This window comes from Clinocottus analis, unplaced genomic scaffold (genome assembly GCF_023055335.1).
Source record: "Clinocottus analis isolate CAN_PGR_092001 unplaced genomic scaffold, fCliAna1.0.p SCAF_20, whole genome shotgun sequence".
Taxonomy (NCBI): domain Eukaryota; kingdom Metazoa; phylum Chordata; class Actinopteri; order Perciformes; family Cottidae; genus Clinocottus; species Clinocottus analis.
In genome coordinates, this window is record NW_027175932.1 from 1,262,708 (window position 1) to 1,280,501 (window position 17,794).

The 17,794-nt window shown below is 41.0% G+C and overlaps 1 protein-coding gene across 1 annotated transcript in view; it reads right to left on the reverse strand.

Moving 5' to 3' along the window:
• The window catches only part of plxnb2a.1 (plexin b2a, tandem duplicate 1), a 96,919-nt gene extending 91,495 nt beyond the window's left edge, over positions 1 to 5,424 (reverse strand). The window contains exon 1 of the mRNA XM_068586313.1: positions 4,950 to 5,424. The gene's annotated coding sequence lies outside the window, so the exon portion shown is untranslated. The remainder of the gene's footprint in view (positions 1 to 4,949) is intronic.
• Between the last annotated feature and the right edge of the window lie 12,370 nt (positions 5,425 to 17,794).

The window sequence follows — 17,794 nt, forward strand, 5'->3', positions numbered from 1 at the left end:
TTACATAAAAATCACTGTTTTAAGCTTCGATTTGGTCGCTATTTATTCTGATGGAAACAGTCGTCACGCGTGAAGCGTTCAAGGAACGTCGGAAACTTGAACATCTGACAATGATGCCTGTTTTTATGTGAGAAATGGTGGATTTCTGGTAGTTTTTGGTGGTTTTGGGGTGTTTTTTTGGTGCTTCTTTGGTGGATTTCTGGTGTTTTTGTGGTTTTCTGGTGTTTTTTTGTGGATTTCGTGTGTTTTTCTGGTGTTTATTTGGTGTTTTTTGAGTGAATCTCTGGTATTTTTTGGTGTTTTCTGGTGTTTTTTGGGGTCCAGCAGAATATGGAATCAAAACGCGACAAATCTGAACAAATGTGCAACAACTGCCATGTTTGCCGTTGTTCGAGTCGGCTCTTTTTCCACCTAAAAGACTGCACCCGTCTTACTTTCCTCATAATGACATCAGTGGAAGCTTCTACGCGTCAACACAAGTGTCACAAAAAAAGTGGTGTTTGTGATGTTTGTGGAAGCGAGGAGCAACACTGGTGATGAGAAGAGCAACGGAGGAGATGCTGTTGCTGTTTATGAGCAACAGTCTGCAGCAGTGAGCGTCCTCATTAGAGCAATGAGCGCCGATCAGAGCTGTGGAGCAACGCTCCTCACCGTGCAACAAACCGCTCTCGCGAACAACTTTGATTCCCAAAAAACACACAGCAGACTTCACCCACACGGAAAACAGGCTTAACGAGCTTTGCAATTAACGATTATTTGTAGCATTGAATAAGAAGATTATTATTTTGTCTTTAAAAACTCAGAGAAGAGGAGAACCCAGAGACATTATGACACACTTTTTACGTTCAACCGACATCTGAAACACAGATATTTGATTTTAAAATGATTAAAAAACACAGAATAGTAACAAATACTCACATTTAAGTAGCTGGAACTGGCTCATGTTTGGCATTTTTGCTCATTTTGAACGCACCACGGTGCATTTTCTCACTGTTTTGGACATATTATTGTCTAAGAATTAAGAAAAAATCTTCTTCCCACCAAACGCCTGCAGAGCTGCATGAGCAGAATGTGAATGAGTGAATTAACATCCGGCGAGCACTCGAGACCAACGTGCAGCTGAAAGTGAGCGATGGTCTGAGTGACTCTCTGACCTCTGACCTCTGACCTCCAGAGACGACTTCCTGTGTTAAATCACAGCAACGTGGAGCTGCAGAACGAGACTTTTTAAGGAGCTAACGTGATGATGTCATCAGCTGCTCTTCTCACCAAACCTAGTTTGTGTTTGCACATTTTTAATAGCTCAAATTTGGGGATAATCCTGATACGGCGGACACGTGAACTCACAACAAACTGAAGTACATTTCTGTACACTTTAAGGTTTAACACAAAAAACACAGTTAGAGCTGTGATTTTAATTTGGCAACAATTTCTGGTTGTTTTTTGTTTTTATATGTAATAAACATAATAAATGGGTAAATAAATGCAAATTAAAATAACGCAAGAAGATTTAAAAGCTAAATAAATATTTACATTATTATTATTATTATTATTATTATTGTCATCATCACTCTTAATAATATGAATACTAAAAAAATTAATTAAAGTAAATACTACATAATATATACATATATATATATACACACATATAACTCATATTTTTAATATTATAATTATTATAATGTTGATGTTATATTATTTTAAAAATTATATTAATTCATGTTATAAATAATTAAATGAAATAGGTAAATGAATGAGTGTGGTGTTGGTCGCAGTGAGGGAGGAGACTCCTTCACTCCTTCACTCCTTTACTCCTTTACTCCTTTACTCCTTTACTCCTTCACTCCTTCACTCCTTTGTTTCTTTTCTTCCATCACAGACACGTCGTCCTCCAGCCGGCGGGCAGCTTGCCGGCGATGTCACTCCTTGTTTATTGTGTGTTTATTGTGTGTTTTCTGTGAGCCGGCACACACTTCACTCGGCCGTCTCGCGTCTCGTTCGAGTCTCTCGCTCGTCTTCACTTCCTTCACCGTTTGCTCTGCAGCCTCGGGCTCAACGACGCCACTTCCTGTCAAGACAAACGGCCGCCGACCGACCCGGCCGCCTGCATTCCAGTCCAACAGGTCTCTCTCTCTCTCTCCCTCTCTCTCTCACTTTCACTCCCTCTCTCCCTCTGTCTCTCTAAAGCAACACAAACACAAAACATTGTTGTGACGTTTTAAATGTCTCCTGGAGGGAGATAGTTCAGAAGCTTGTTAGCTTTGTAGTTCTATAGTTCAGAAGCTTGTTAGCTTTGTAGTTCTATAGTTCAGAAGCTTGTTAGCTTTGTAGTTCTATAGTTCAGAAGCTTGTTAGCTTTGTAGTTCTATAGTTCAGAAGCTTGTTAGCTTTGTAGTTCTATAGTTCAGAAGCTTGTTAGCTTTGTAGTTCTCAAGCTAGTTAGCTTTGTAGTTAGCAAACTAGAGGAGCCATGATAGTCTTTATGCTAAGCTAAGCTGCTATTGACCTTACAGACGCATCAAATTTCTCATCAACTCTCCACAAGAAAGCCAAAAACGTCACAGACTTTCCAAGATGTTGAAATATTCCTTTAAACTCTGACGTGACAAACACACGAGCACATTTCCTCGCGCCAAATCGGACTCGGCCTTCAAAGTAAGGCCGAGTCCGATTACTCTAGAAGTAAAGTCCACTTTTAAAAAAGATAGAGAAGACAAAACGAATATGACAAAGAGCCCCGAGCTCTGCGGCCAAATGCAAAACATGTCCAGCGTATTATCTAGAAATACCTTGTTAACCTGCTGACCTTCTGAGATCGTGAGCGCCACACGAGCGCGTGAACCAGCAGGAGGTTGATGTCGCTTTATCGCAGCTCCAGCTTTGTAGATTAAGGTGCAAACTCAGCGTCTTGTTGCCCGAGGAGCAAACCGATTTAACTCATTCTGCCTGCAGCTAAATATATATAAATATATAAATATGTCCACAAGCTCCGGATGCCGCTTCATTTCCACGTCAGAATAATGTAAAAACTCTGTTTCACACGAGGCGAGTCAGCAGCTAACTTTAAACCATCAGTTCACAAAAGTGTGGCGAATACGCAGCGCTTGAACCCGTTTAAAACTATTCTGTCTCCAGACCTCTTTCCCTGCGTTTGAGTCATCGTAGGAACCCCAGATTAAGTCCAATACTTGTGTTTATTGTTTGTATTTGTTCAGCAAAGTCTTGGGAAAAAAATGTATATCTGCAAAAAACATTACTTTTAAAAGATATTTTGATCATAACTATGAACATCCAGCATGATATGAGCCAGATTCCCCAAAAAAGCCTCCTCGAGCGTCAATAAGACACCTTTATGGAAAGATTAGGACCTAAAGAATCAGAATCTGCAACAACAATCACAATAAAACAAAGTCTTGGCCTGTTAGGAAGGAGCTTCAGTCCAAAAAATGTGTCGTTCGGCTATAAAAATGGAAAAATATGACGTATTTCATGCCAAAAGCTTGTTCCACACATGGTGCCAGCAGTAAATTAAAGGTGGGGATGAAGTGCAACTGCTCAAGCAGCCTTGAAGCCGCACGCTCGGCCTCAGCATCAACATCAGCGTCGGCCTCAGCATCAGCAGCAGCGTCGGCCTCAGCATCAGCAGCAGCGGGGTCACAGCAGCGCCGCTGCAGCTTCTTACGGCTGCAGCGCTCAAGGTGCAGCGTGGAGGCTCCTCTCATCCATTAGCCGACACTACGGGCAATTACCTCCACATCATGTCCAGCAATGCTTGGGGAGCAGATGGCCGGCGGGCGCTGTTTTCAAAGATTCAGCCCCCCCTCCGCCTCCTTCCCCAACACAGGAGATCCTAATAAGGTTAATGTGTTTTAATGACCACTGGAGCCAGAGACTTGACAGAGTACACTCATTATCTGCTGCTGCTGTAAAGGGTTTAAATGCCTCTTTTGGCAATAAAACATCTGTCTCCACCTCCAACATACACAGAATATTAGTGACACTGTCAGAGTTCAGCTTTTTTCATATTCTTCCAATCATCATCATCATCATCATCCTCTTTTGGGAGAATTTAATGTGGAGAATGAATGAGAATTAATGGTTGTGCACAGGTGCTTTAAATGGCAGTGTGTGTGTGTGTGTGTGTGTGTGTGTGTGTGTGTGTGTGTGTGTGTGTGTGTGTGTGTGTGTGTGTGTGTGTGTGTGTGTGAGTGTGTGTGTAGGGAGAACAGGGGGAAGAAGTGAGTCCAGTCTGTCTGAAAAGCATCGGCTCACTTGCTGAGGCTCCAGATGTTCTGTGCATCGATGAGTCCCAACACATTCCGTGGTCCTCGTGCACAAAAACCGCCGCGCCAGATTACGTTCAGAAATCGAGGGATTTAACGCGAACGTGCCGGTCAGCCACGACTGGGACCTCCTAAACAAGTTTAAAGCCCATCTAAGGAACAATCACGTCCCAGACTTCACTTCGGTTCACATACAAAACACATTTTCACAAGGTATATGACGCTAAGTGTAGAAACGCAGCCGCCCTCTAACGAACAGCCACTGACGCCGCCAGTGGCTCACCATTACGTTGATTGCAGCTCGTCACATTAACCGACAGCCACCAAGTCAAACACCAAGAGTTGTTCCTCAGAACACCGCGACACCAAGCCGGTACCCGCCATGCCGAACGACACGCGTCAACGTGTGTGTGTGTGAAATGTACCGGCTCGTGTCACGTGCTGCGTTTATCATTGACGAGCGAGCGCTTCATTATTAAATTATAAGTTTTATGGACGGAGTTCGGTGTGACGTTCTCGGAATGTGGGAGAAAGGGCAACGCGTTGATAAGAAATCACGAGTGCCGGACAGATCTTTTAAAAAAACACACTTCCTGTTGGGAGCGTTTGGGAAATAGAATATTTATAACATAGAATATAAATATAATTAAAATATATACTGCTTACCTCTCTGGGTGCGCGCGCTGCTTCCCTCTCGCTGCGCAGTTTTCTGTCGGTATTTCCCCCAAAACGTATCAAAAGTTTGAAATATAAAAACCTCTGCGTGTCAGAAAAAGTTCCCAAATGTACATCCCGGGAGAGGAAACACGGTGAGAGCGGCGCGTGTCCGTGGAGCCGCGCGCTCCCGCAGCCTGAAGTTTGTAGTCCAACAATATTCCCAAAGACACAACTATAGTGCACGAGGAGCTTCCTGCGCGCGCCCCACGACCAGGAAACTCGGGTTCACTACCTGGCCACGGCTCAGGTGTCACTCACGGCCACACAGACACACATACACACACACACACACACACCCACACACACACACATCCAGGTCTTTAAAACACAAACAGCAGCCTGTGTGTGTTGTGTGTCTGCATCCAGTGAGACTCACTTCAGCCTGCGCTGCAAACCCGGAGTGGTATCGTCTTCCTCCTCCTCCTCCTCCTCCTCCTCTTCCCTGTACTAAAAGAAAAAAAATCCCTGTCGGTTTAAACCACCAATCAAGATCGAAGAGTTGACACAGGAAATGTGGTTCTGTTCCTTTCAAATTAAAAGCTGCAAAACATGTTAGCTGGAGGACAGCGGTGAGATGGACAACACATGTTACACATGTAGTTCTCATAGAGGACTTGAAGTACATTTGTATATATGATGAAGTTGTACTTGTTGTGAGTTGCTTTCTATTAAAAGCATCCACTCATTAAATGTTAATAATATAATATAATGCAAAGAATTCAAGCATGGATAGTTAACAAATACTCATTATGCACGTTTACGTTATGAATCTTTAAAGCGATACACATGTTGCTCTGCGGTGCAAAACAAATAAAAACATGATGATGAACGGATGAAAAAGAAGAGACAACTTTACTTCACTGTGGTGGAAAAATACTCAAGTTTGTCCTAAAAGTTAGTTTGTTGAATTCAAAGTGTGATCGCAAAACTGTGTCTGAAGGCGACGACAACGCAAAGAAATAACGTTTCAGTTTGATTGAAGGGACGAGGTCTCAACAGAAGTTTGAAGCGAATAAACACGGACGACAAATCTGAAATAATCCCCAAAAAAACTTTAAACCAGCAGCTAAAAAAAACATTTGAAAATATATATATTTTATCTCTTTACAGTGAGTTTGTAAATATCTTAACATCAAGACAACGCTGTGATAGAAAACCCTTTTTAAATATCGTACTTCTCAAATTCCACTTTCATTAAACTTCTGTCTGTCACACGAAACACAGACATTTATATTTACATAATAATAATAATAATAATAATAATAATAATAATAATAATAATAATAAAGTTGTTGAATTTACAGTTGCTTTGTGCAAACTCTGCATCATTCTGTTTGTGTGAATGAAACATTAAAATCATCAAATTCTCTCTTCATAAGGATACGTCCCCGTCAGGCTCTTTCGAAAGGGATTTTATTTTGAAAAGCCGCATCAGGAAGCCCCACCATGCATTTCTTCTCCCTTGACGTGAGGAACGTTAGACTCAGTCCTGTGTTTAAAGAAAGAAAACGAAACCTTTAGAAGGAAATAAAGCAATGAGGGTTTAAATGAACGATACAAATAGATGCAAATAAAAATAAAAGACACACAAACACACACACACACACACACACACACACACACACACACACACACACACACACACGGTAATGAGTTGTAAGTCTACAGGTGAATCGATGGTGGCTGTTTCTGTCATTTCAGGATTTTATCTTTTTTCCTCTTTTCTCTTAACATAATATTTTGCATAAATTGTGTTTTCCACAAATGAATTACAATATTAAAGGATAAAAACAACAACAACAACAAGTGTATTGAAGCAAACTGCTGCGTTTCTCATGGACTCCTGTCACTTTGGAGCAGTGAAACGCTTCTCATGAGCTCTTTCTGAGTCGCGTGTGAAGTGTTTGGAGCTGCATGACGAGTCTCTAGAGGAAGACAGTCTTCTGCTTGTTTGCAAAGCAAAGAAACACTCGAGACCTTCAGAATAAAGCTCGCTGCTCGTTGACCTCCTGACCTTTCCTTCCCCCAAGAACACAGAGCGCCGACCCGCCGCTGCACACGCCCCGCTGGCGTGGAGCCTCTACTGTACCACGCAGGAGACTTATGCAACAAAGGGGTTCAGGCCCCCGGCCGGCCGGCGTCGGGGATTACTCCTCAGACCTCCAGCAACAAAGCCTCCATTGTGCCGGCCGGTCGACCAATCAGCAGCCGGGTCCAGACCGCTGGGCTCAAACGCTGCACGTACGGCCCCGTCATGCGTCCAGAGGGGAACAAGACTCACAGAATGAAATAATGAATCCAACCTGCATCCTAATCAGATTATTATGGATGTGAATGACTTTGTCCATGAACTATTTAAAAGTAGGTGTAAATAAACATGGATTATAACGACTGTAGCACGACGACATGTGCTAAGAAACCTAAACCTGACCCTAAACCTGACCCTAAACCTAACCCTAAACCTAACCCTAACCCTAACCCTAAACCTAACCCTAAACCTGACCCTAAACCTAACCCTAAACCTAACCCTAAACCTAAACCTAGCCCTAAACCTAACCCTAAACCTGACCCTAAACCAAACCTAACCCTAAACCTAGCCCTAAACCTGACCCAAAACCTAAACCTGACCCTAAACCTAGCCCTAAACCTAACCCTAAACCTAAACCTAGCCCTAAACCTTTAAACACAGGAAATGAGTTCAGTTTACTGATAAAAAAAGCTCTTTGTTTGATTACGTATGTTTAACCTTTTTGGAAACTGTGCAGATCCTCCCGCGCCAATTTTAAGTCCCAGCATGCCCCATTCAGACAATCGTTTGGCATAAAATACGTCATATTTTTCCATTTTTTAACCGAACGACACAGTTTCTTGACTGAAACTCCTTCCTAACAGGACAAGATTTTGTTTTATTGTGATTTTTGTTGCATATTCTGATTCTTTAGGTCCTAATCTTTCCATAAAGGTGTCTTATTGACGCTCCAGGAGGCGTTTTTGGGGAATCTGGCTCACATCATGCTGGATGTTCATCGTTATGATCAAAATAGCTTTTAAAAGTGATTTTTTTTTGCAGATATACATTTTTTTCCCAAGACTTTGCTAAACAAATACAAACAATCAACACAAGTATTGTAATTAATTTGAGGAGGAAGGAGGTCTGGAGGGTTGAACCCTCTCGTGGAGTCGGAGTCACGCCGTCCAGGACTCTGAGGACCAAACTCGCTGACTCGTGATTCCTGTTCAGGAGAGTAAAGTGGGCATCGATCGGGAATCGCACACAGCTGGGTTCATCTTCTTCTTCTTCAATTATGGAAGAAACAAATTGAGCGCCTCCTCCAGTCCATTAGGGAACAAATAGAATATCTCACTTCCATCGATACGCGGCCCGTTAACAGCTCGTCCAACGCGCCGCCGAAGATTAATCTTCAGACCGCACGATTTATTATTCATCCTCAGAGGAAGGTAAACGCCGGCTGGTGTTGACGGGCAGCGTTAGGACGAGGCGACAGACTTTAAGGCAGATTAAATATCTTCTACTGGAGGAAACATGTTTAAAAATGTACTTGGTCATCTTCAGATATTAAATACACGATTGATATTTGGAGAAAAAAATATTTATTGAACATTTTTACTCAGTAGATTTAATATTAAATATGTATTATTGAGCAGTTATATTTACACGTGTAAATCAGTTAGAAAACTAAACCAACAAACAATGGAAAGGCAGAATGAGAAAACAATAGCGCAATAAAGAAAATAACATAGTAATATAATATATATGTATATAATTCTCAACTATCTTATTTGATCAATTGGAAATATACACAAATATTGATTAAAGCAGCATTAACATGTGTTATGGTGACATGGATCAATGTTCTCTTGAAAGCAAAATTGAAAGCAAATTGATGTACTTGTCCTTCAAAATAAGAGCCTGAATATCATCACTACACTCACCAATCAGGGAAGCGAACCCCTAAAGCAGGCCCAGTCAGTGGCTCTCCCTACACACTGACTGTGTGTGTGTGTGTGTGTGTGTGTGTGTGTGTGTGTGTGTGTGTGTGTGCTGAGAAACAAAGAGCAGGTAGATTGATGATTGATTGGCTTTGGCTGAGACTCACTGGCAGCCGTCACTTTGATGAATTACACCAGCGAGAAGAACACACTGAACTCTGATTACAGCTGTGTGTGTGTGTGTGTGTGTGTGTGTGTGTGTGTGTGTGTGTGTGTGTGTGACTGAAGCGCTCCACAGGGATTGCTTTTAGTGGACGTTCCCGTGTGTTCGTGTTCCACGGCTTCCAGAAGAAGTCCTCGTTTAGTATTCCCACCGGGAGGAAGCGGCGCGTCCCCCGTCCGTCTGGCCCAAGGTCCTCGCTGCCTCGTAAACAGAAGGGCGACTTGTTCCTATTTAACAAGATGGACGACAGGTACAGGTAGCTGAATAATGAAGGCCGGGAAAGGCCACGCCGCTGCTTTCCATCCGGCGGGGGTCAACATTTGACTGACGCGCTCAAACCGGAGATTTCATGAAATGAAACATTGTGGGACCTGAAGGCTGACGGTGACCAGGGTTTGTTGCAAAGTGCTGATAGTTTTATTGTGAATGCATGTTTTTAATGCAAGTAAACGGCATTCAGTGGACCCTGGTTGTTTGTAATGAACATGAACGATCTTGCAGCAGTGCCCAACACTGTATTTCTAATATAGTTTGCAGATGACACTCGTCTATTTATCTCCAAAAAGCACTCAATAATATCGACTTATCTCTGTCTGACCTTCACTTTTAATTTGAAATGTGCAAATAAGACATGAACTATGAGGTGACTTTGGCTGCTGTTGTTCATATGTGTAATCCTCCTTTTCTCCAGACGTCCACCTTTTTATTAATGGTGAGATATTTAAAGGATTATGAAGAAGTTCATTTGGTCAAGAGAGGCGATAATGACTCTCTCTCCCTCTTCTAATTAATTCAGTGCGTTAATTTTTTTATATAAGATGATGAAACTAATAGTTCAGACACTCCTCCCATCCCATTAATAGTTTATTCAAATAAGTGATCAATTAAAGGAACTGACAGAATCAATTCACGGACAAAGACCACGGCAATAACATTATGGATTCATATATATATGTATTATATAATAGTTCATTACATATCACTGTCCTTGTTGCACACAGAACGTCCTTTCTGGCTCTTTTTTTTCTTCTTTCATCACGAAACACGAGAAGCACGCTCAGCAATGTTTCCCACCGAAAAATATCTAAATAACTGCTCGTGTGATATTACAGGATACGAGGATGCCGCTTCCATCTATCACCTTCCATCCATATACATATCCATATATATATATATATATATATATATATATATATATATATATATATATATATATATATATATATATATATATATATATATATATATACATACATATATATATACATACATATATATATATATATATATATATATATATGTATGTATATATATATATATATATATATTTTTTTTTTTTTTTTTGGGGGGGGGGGTTAAATTCATTGTTTCAACATAATTGTAGAGATGGGAAGAGACATTTAAATGTTCCAATGTGCTTTATTGTTGACAAAACATTGCAATAAAACACTTTAATAGAACTTTTTTTATTGTGTATTAAACAATATATATAAATAAGTGTCAGCAACTCCCCAAAAGATGGCAGCACAGACTAGTGACTAATGTGTGTGTGTGTGTGTGTGTGTGTGTGTGTGTGTGTGTGTGTGTGTGTGTGTGTGTGTGTGTGTGTGTGTGTGTTTTACATCTATCTTAATTTCAGTTCACGACAACGAAGGTTTTTGGGAAAATAAAAAAAGTAAACGTGATAAGGCAAAGAAATGCAAGTTTATTCTTACATTACATTTAGCTGACGCTTTTATCCAAAGCGACAGTGTCTACTGTCATTGTAGACTTCAGTGTCTACTGTCATTGTAGACTACAGTGTCTACTGTCATTGTAGACTTCAGTGTCTACTGTCATTGTAGACTACCGGGTCTACAATGACAGTAGACACTGTAGTCTACAATCACTGTAAACATCATTGTCTACTGTCATTGTAGACGACAGTCTCTCCTGTCATTGTAGACTACAGTCTCTACTGTGATCGTAGACTACAGTCTCTACTGTGATTGTAGACTACAGAGTCTACTGTCATTGTAGACTACATACACAGCCCGGCCCCACTTTAGTGGGTCTGTATGGAGACAGACTCAGGCTGTCTCCATACAGACTCACTAAAGTGGGGCCAGATTGTGTATGCAGTCTACAATCACAGTAGACACTAAAGTCTACAATCACTGTAGACACTGATGTGCCCGGCCCCACTTTAGTGGGTCTGTATGTAGACAGACTCAAGCTGTCTACACACAGACTCACTAAAGTGGGGCCAGATTGTGTCTTTAGTCTACAATCACAGTAAACACTAAAGTCTACAATCACTGTAGACACTGAAGTCTACAATCACTGTAGACACTAAAGTCTACAATCACTGTAGACACTAAAGTCTACAATCACTGTAGACACTGAGGTCTACAATCACTGTAGACATAGAGACTGAGTCTCTATGTCTACAGTGATTGTAGACTACATACAGACTGAGTCTGTATGTAGTCTACAATCATGGTACAGAACAAACATCTGCCAGGCATCGGCCCACAGAGAAGAAGAACCGGCAGATGGTGTTCCTCATTCGGGGTGGTGTGACCAGGTGACGTCTGACGCCAGAGGCAATGGCGCTTACGACCGCCGGGTCCAATGTTTTAATGGAGTTCAGCACCAATTCCAAACTGCCCCACTTGTTGCAAAGTTCCCGTAAAAGAGCCTTGTCCAGTTTTTCAAATGGTTCTTTGCTGGGCTTGAATTCCACATCATACACTTCCACCCACGTCATTTCATAAATGGAATTCACAATGCCATCAAAATCTACATTTCGCTGGTACACTTTCGATTTTCTCAGTATTCTTGCAACGAGCGTCTCCACAAAGTCCAGAAGAGAGGCTTTGTTTTGGTTTAGAATTGTTCCGTACTCTTGGTCCAGCGACTCAGTTGACTGAAACGGCGTCCAGGAGTCCAAATAGGATAGAACATCCAATCCGTGACAAGAAGAAGTCAAGGATCCTGTATGTGACGGAACATCTAATTTGGGACTAGGAATTTTTCGTTTCATTTCCTTGGGGCTGGAGAGTGGAAGAGGTTCAGGCTCAGGGATTCTCTCAGGTTCAGCGGCAGGAATTACGACAACTCTGTTTTGCTCCACGTCTTCTGACACCTGAACTGGTCCAAGTAATGTTGAGTAAAGACTCGCTGCATCTACGACCTCACGCAAGTATTGGTTCACAGATGAGAACAACCGGCTGTTTAGTGGCTCCGTGTTCGTGAGCTTGTGGTGTAGCGCCTGCACTGGTGAAAGAGGTTCCGGGTCTATCTCATCAAATACTGCTCCAGGAATTACAGCGGCTTGGTTCTGCTCATCGATCTTGTCTTCTGAAACCTCAGGGGGTATCTTATCAGGATATGCTGCAGCGCTGTAATTCTCAACGCTTTCGACCGGCAACTGAGATCTACTCGCCTCTTTCAAGAATCTCAACATCTTATTAAGGGCTTCAGCGTACTTCTTTGCAAGTGCCGGATTGCAAGATGTTCTTCTTATTATAATTTTGGGGGTTATTTCTGGTCCAATATCATCTCTAATGCAACTGGAGAGGTATTCCTTCACTTCCTGAGTAATTGTGCATCTGACAATGTTTGTGCAATACTTCCCCTCGGCCGGATGTTTATCAATGTAGGACATTGCTTTAACTTCTTGGTTAACTTGGTTTTCCTTTCCTGTTGGAAAAAGCCTCTCATAACCCTTCTGGTCCTGAAGTACCAGCCAAAGAAATATTTTTGCGAGACCTGTAATCTCTCCTGAGATGTCCTTCTTTATCAGGTGACGGTCAACACCTGTCATTTGATAGACTTTAGTAATCATAATTTGAACGATTCTTCCGATGACAATTTTAATATTTTCAATATTCCACGTCATCCGGTCTGAGAACAGATCTGTCTGTCTTAGAGGTCTAGCGATCAAACCTTCGGTCTCATTCTCCAGCCATTCTGTCATTATCTCGCCAAAGGTAACACATTTCTTGATTAAATCAGAATACATTTCAATCTCCAGGACATTGGGCAGTTTCTGAATGAACAATTGGTGGCCCTCAAACTTTTCCAAGTTGTGCTGAAAAGATTGTTGGTTGGTCATGGTGTAAAGTTGTGCGTTGATCTGGTCTGCTACCTTCAAAACTTGCTCCAGCTTAAAGCTTCTTGGTAAACTGCTAACTGTATTCAACTCCAGCATTCAAGTCAGTTTGTATCAAAGCCACTTTGGGTCTGTGTGTTGTTACGTGACGTAGACACGTGACTCATCAAATTTAGGAACTAATGCGCATGCGCTGAATCATGCCGCGTAAAAAAAAAATTCCGGATTCCGGAAGTAGATTTACGCGATTTATTTAATTATTCAATACTTTAGTTTTTTCGATTATAACGCATTGTATTTTCTGTAATTTGGGGTACTTTGTGTTTAACGGCCTTTTAATAAGTTAATAAACGCGCTTTTGTTGATATCACGTGACCCCTAACCCGGAAGTAATGAAGAACGCGCGTAATGTCGGGTGAAAGATGCCGGACTTCGGTTTCTGCTCCCGTCTGTTAATCTGCTGCTGCTCTACCAGGCGAGCACGTTAACATACATTAAGTTAACTTATCTCGTTATGTTATGCTTATATGGACAGAATACGCGTTTCATGTGTTCATGACGGTCATTCACGCTGAGTTTGAAATCATGAATCTGCTTTTAAAAGAAAGAGGCTCAAAATATCAGCAGCATACATACAGGCATCTATATAAATGTTTATTCTTTAAATCAAACTATTGTCTCTTATTCATTTGTGTCATTTAAGGTTTACTGTATGCTTTGAATCCTCATTGTTAGTTTAAATTCTCCATTTTATCACTTTTTACTGTTTACACACAGATTTCACTCAATGTTTGCTCATGAACATTTAGTTTAAAGTCGTGGAAATATGTTTGAAGGTCATGGAAAATTGTAAAGACATGGAATATTGGTGAAAAGTCATGGAAATTCGGTTTGGTCATTGAAAATTGGTTTGAGGTCATGGACAAGTACTGGAAATTCGGTTTATAGTGCTGGAAATTTGTAAAGTCCTGGAATATTGGTGAACCATCATGGAAATTTGGTTTTAAAGTCATGGAAAAGTCATTGAAATTAGGTTTGAAGTCATGAAAATCCACTGGTCAGAATGTGGATGAACTCTGTCATTTGATGCTCGTCAACCTCCTGAATGAAGGTCATCCAGCTTGTTTTAAAGGTCGGCCTGTTGGGGTCGTCGTACGCATCACCTCGTTACCTTTTCCTGGACGCACACAGACGTGGAGCTCGTATGGGACTTCCATATCGCAGAGAGAATAATGCAGACCTGCAGATATTGAACCCTGAGTCTCTTTAACCTTTATTCATGCGGGTTTGCCAGCAACATCCAATTAATAGTTTACTCAAATAAGTGATCAATTAAAGGAACTGACAGAATCAATTCACAGACAAAGACCACGGCAATAACATTATGGATTCATATATATGTATTATATAATAGTTCATTACATATCACTGTCCTTGTTGCACACAGAACGTCCTTTCTGGCTCTTTTTTTTTCTTTTGTCGCGAAACACGAGAAGCACGCTCAGCAATGTTTCCCACCGAAAGAATATCTAAATAACTGCTCGTGTGATATTACAGGATACGAGGATGCCGCTTCCATCTGTGACCTGTGAGTGCAGGACGAGCACATCGAGCCATGAATCACAAGAAGAGCAGAACAGAACAGTTTCAGAAAACAGAAATCTGTGGAGCAAGAGTTGCTCATGCTTTGTGTTTATCTTTATTATATTTTCTGATCATGTTGTCACAGCAAATATAAACATTTTATGAATATGTACATTAATGAATGTTGTGCTTAAATGTTCGTTTATTCTCTGGGTTAAGCTCTTAAGTACTGCACTAGTACTTACTAAACTAGTACTTGGAAATGCTGCCCTCTGGTGCTCAAAGCATTTCTATGATTAATATATATATATATATATATATATATATATATATATATATATATATATATATATATATATATATATATATATATATATTAAATGAAAGTATTTACATTTTTGGGTTAAATTCATTGTTTCAACATAATTGTAGAGATGGGAAGAGACATTTAAATGTTCCAATGTGCTTTATTGTTGACAAAACATTGCAATAAGACACTTTAATAGAACTTTTTTTTATTGCATATTAAACAATATCTATATCTAATAAAGCAGAAGGAGATAAAATTAAGCAATTCAGAGTTTATTAATGTTTGATTTATTGCTTTTGCTGCAACAGTTTAAAATAAGTGTCAGCAACTCCCCAAAAGATGGCAGCACAGACTAGTGACTAATGTGTGTCTGTGTCTGTGTGTGTGTGTGTGTGTGTGTGTGTGTGTGTATGTGTGTCTGTGTGTGTGTGTGTGTGTGTGTGTGTGTGTGTGTGTGTATGTGTGTCTGTGTGTGTGTGTGTGTGTGTGTGTATGTGTGTGTGTGTATGTGTGTGTGTGTGTGTGTGTGTGTGTATTTTACATCTATCTTTGTGAGGACTAATTTCAGTTCACGACAACGAAGGTTTTTGGGAAAATAAAAAAAGTAAACGTGATAAGGCAAAGAAATGCAAGTTTATTCTTACATTACATTTAGCTGACGCTTTTATCCAAAGCGACAGTGTCTACTGTCATTGTAGACTTCAGTGTCTACTGTCATTGTAGACTACATACACAGCCCGGCCCCACTTTAGTGGGTCTGTATGTAGACAGACTCAGGCTGTCTCCATACAGACTCACTAAAGTGGGGCCAGATTGTGTCTTTAGTCTACAATCACAGTAAACACTAAAGTCTACAATCACAGTAGACACTGAAGTCTACAATCACTGTAGACACTAAAGTCTACAATCACTGTAGACACTAAAGTCTACAATCACTGTAGACTTAGAGACTGAGTCTCTATGTCTACAGTGATTGTAGACTACATACAGACTCAGTCTGTATGTAGTCTACAATCATGGTACAGAACAAACGTCCGCCAGGCATCGGCCCACAGAGAAGAAGAACCGGCAGATGGTGTTCCTCATTCGGGGTGGTGTGACCAGGTGACGTCTGACGGCAGAGACAATGCATCTTACGACCGCCGGGTCCAATGTTTTAATGGAGTTCAGCACCAATTCCAAACTGCTCCACCTGTTGCAAAGTTCCCGGAAAATAGCCTTGTCCAGTTTTTCAAATGGTTCTTTGCTGGGCTTGAATTCCACATCATGCACTTCCTCCCACGTCATTTCATGAATGGAATTCACAATGCCATCAAAATCTACATCTCGCTGGTACACTTTCGATTTTCTCAGTATTCTTGCAACGAGCGTCTCCACAAAGTCCCGAAGTAAGGCTTTGTTTTGGTTTAGAATTTCTATGCAGGCATGCTTCATCGACTCAGTTGACTTACACGGCGTCCAGGGGTTCAAATGGGATGGAACATCCAATCCGAGAGAAGAAGAAGTCAAGGATTCTGAATATGATGGAATATCTAATTTGGGACTAGGAATTTTTCGTTTCATTTTCTTGGAGCTTGAGACTGGCGCCTGCACTGATGGAAGAGGTTCCGGGTCTATCTCATCAAATACTGCTCCAGGAATTACAGCGGCTTGGTTCTGCTCATCGATCTTGTCTTCTGAAACCTCAAGGTGTATCTTATCAGGATATGCTGCAGCGCTGTAATTCTTGACGCTAACCAACACCTGAACTCTGCTCGCCTCTTTTAAGAATCTCAACATCTTATTAAGGGCTTCAGCGTACATCTTTGCAAGTACCGGATTGCAAGATGCTCTTTTTATTATAATTTCGGAGGTTATTTCTGGTCCAATATCATCTCTGATGCAACTGGAGAGGTATTCCTTCACTTCCTGAGTAATTGTGCATCTGACAATGTTTGTGCAATACTTCCACTCGGCCGGATGTTTATCAATGTAGGACATTGCTGTAACTTCTTGGTTAACTTTGTTTTCCTTTCCTGTTGGAAAAAGCCTCTCATAACCCTTCTGGTCCTGAAGTACCAGCCAAAGAAATATTTTCGCAAGACCTGTAATCTCTTCTGAGATGTCCTTCTTTATCAGGTAACGCTCAATACCTGTCATTTGATAGATTTTAGTAATCATAATTTGAACGATTCTTGCGATGACAATTTTAATATTTTCAATCTTCCACGTCATCCGGTCTGAGAACAGATCTGTCTGTCTTAGAGGTATAGCTATCAAACCTTCGGTCTCATTCTCCAGCCATTCTGTCATTATCTCGCCAAAGGTAACACATTTCTTGATTAAATCAGAATACATTTCAATCTCCAGAATATTGGGCAGTTTCTGAATGGAAGATTGGTGGCCCTCAAACCTTTCCAAGTTGTGCTGAAAAGATTGTTGGTACGTCATGGTGTAAAGTTGTGCGTTGATCTGGTCTGCTACCTTCAAAACTTGCTCCAGCTTAAAGCTTCTTGGTAAACTGCTAACTGTATTCAACTCCAGCATTCAAGTCAGTTTGTATCAAAGCCACTTTGGGTCTCTATGTGTTGTTACGTGACGTAGACACGTGACTCATCGAAGGTAGCAACTAATGCGCATGCGCTGAATCA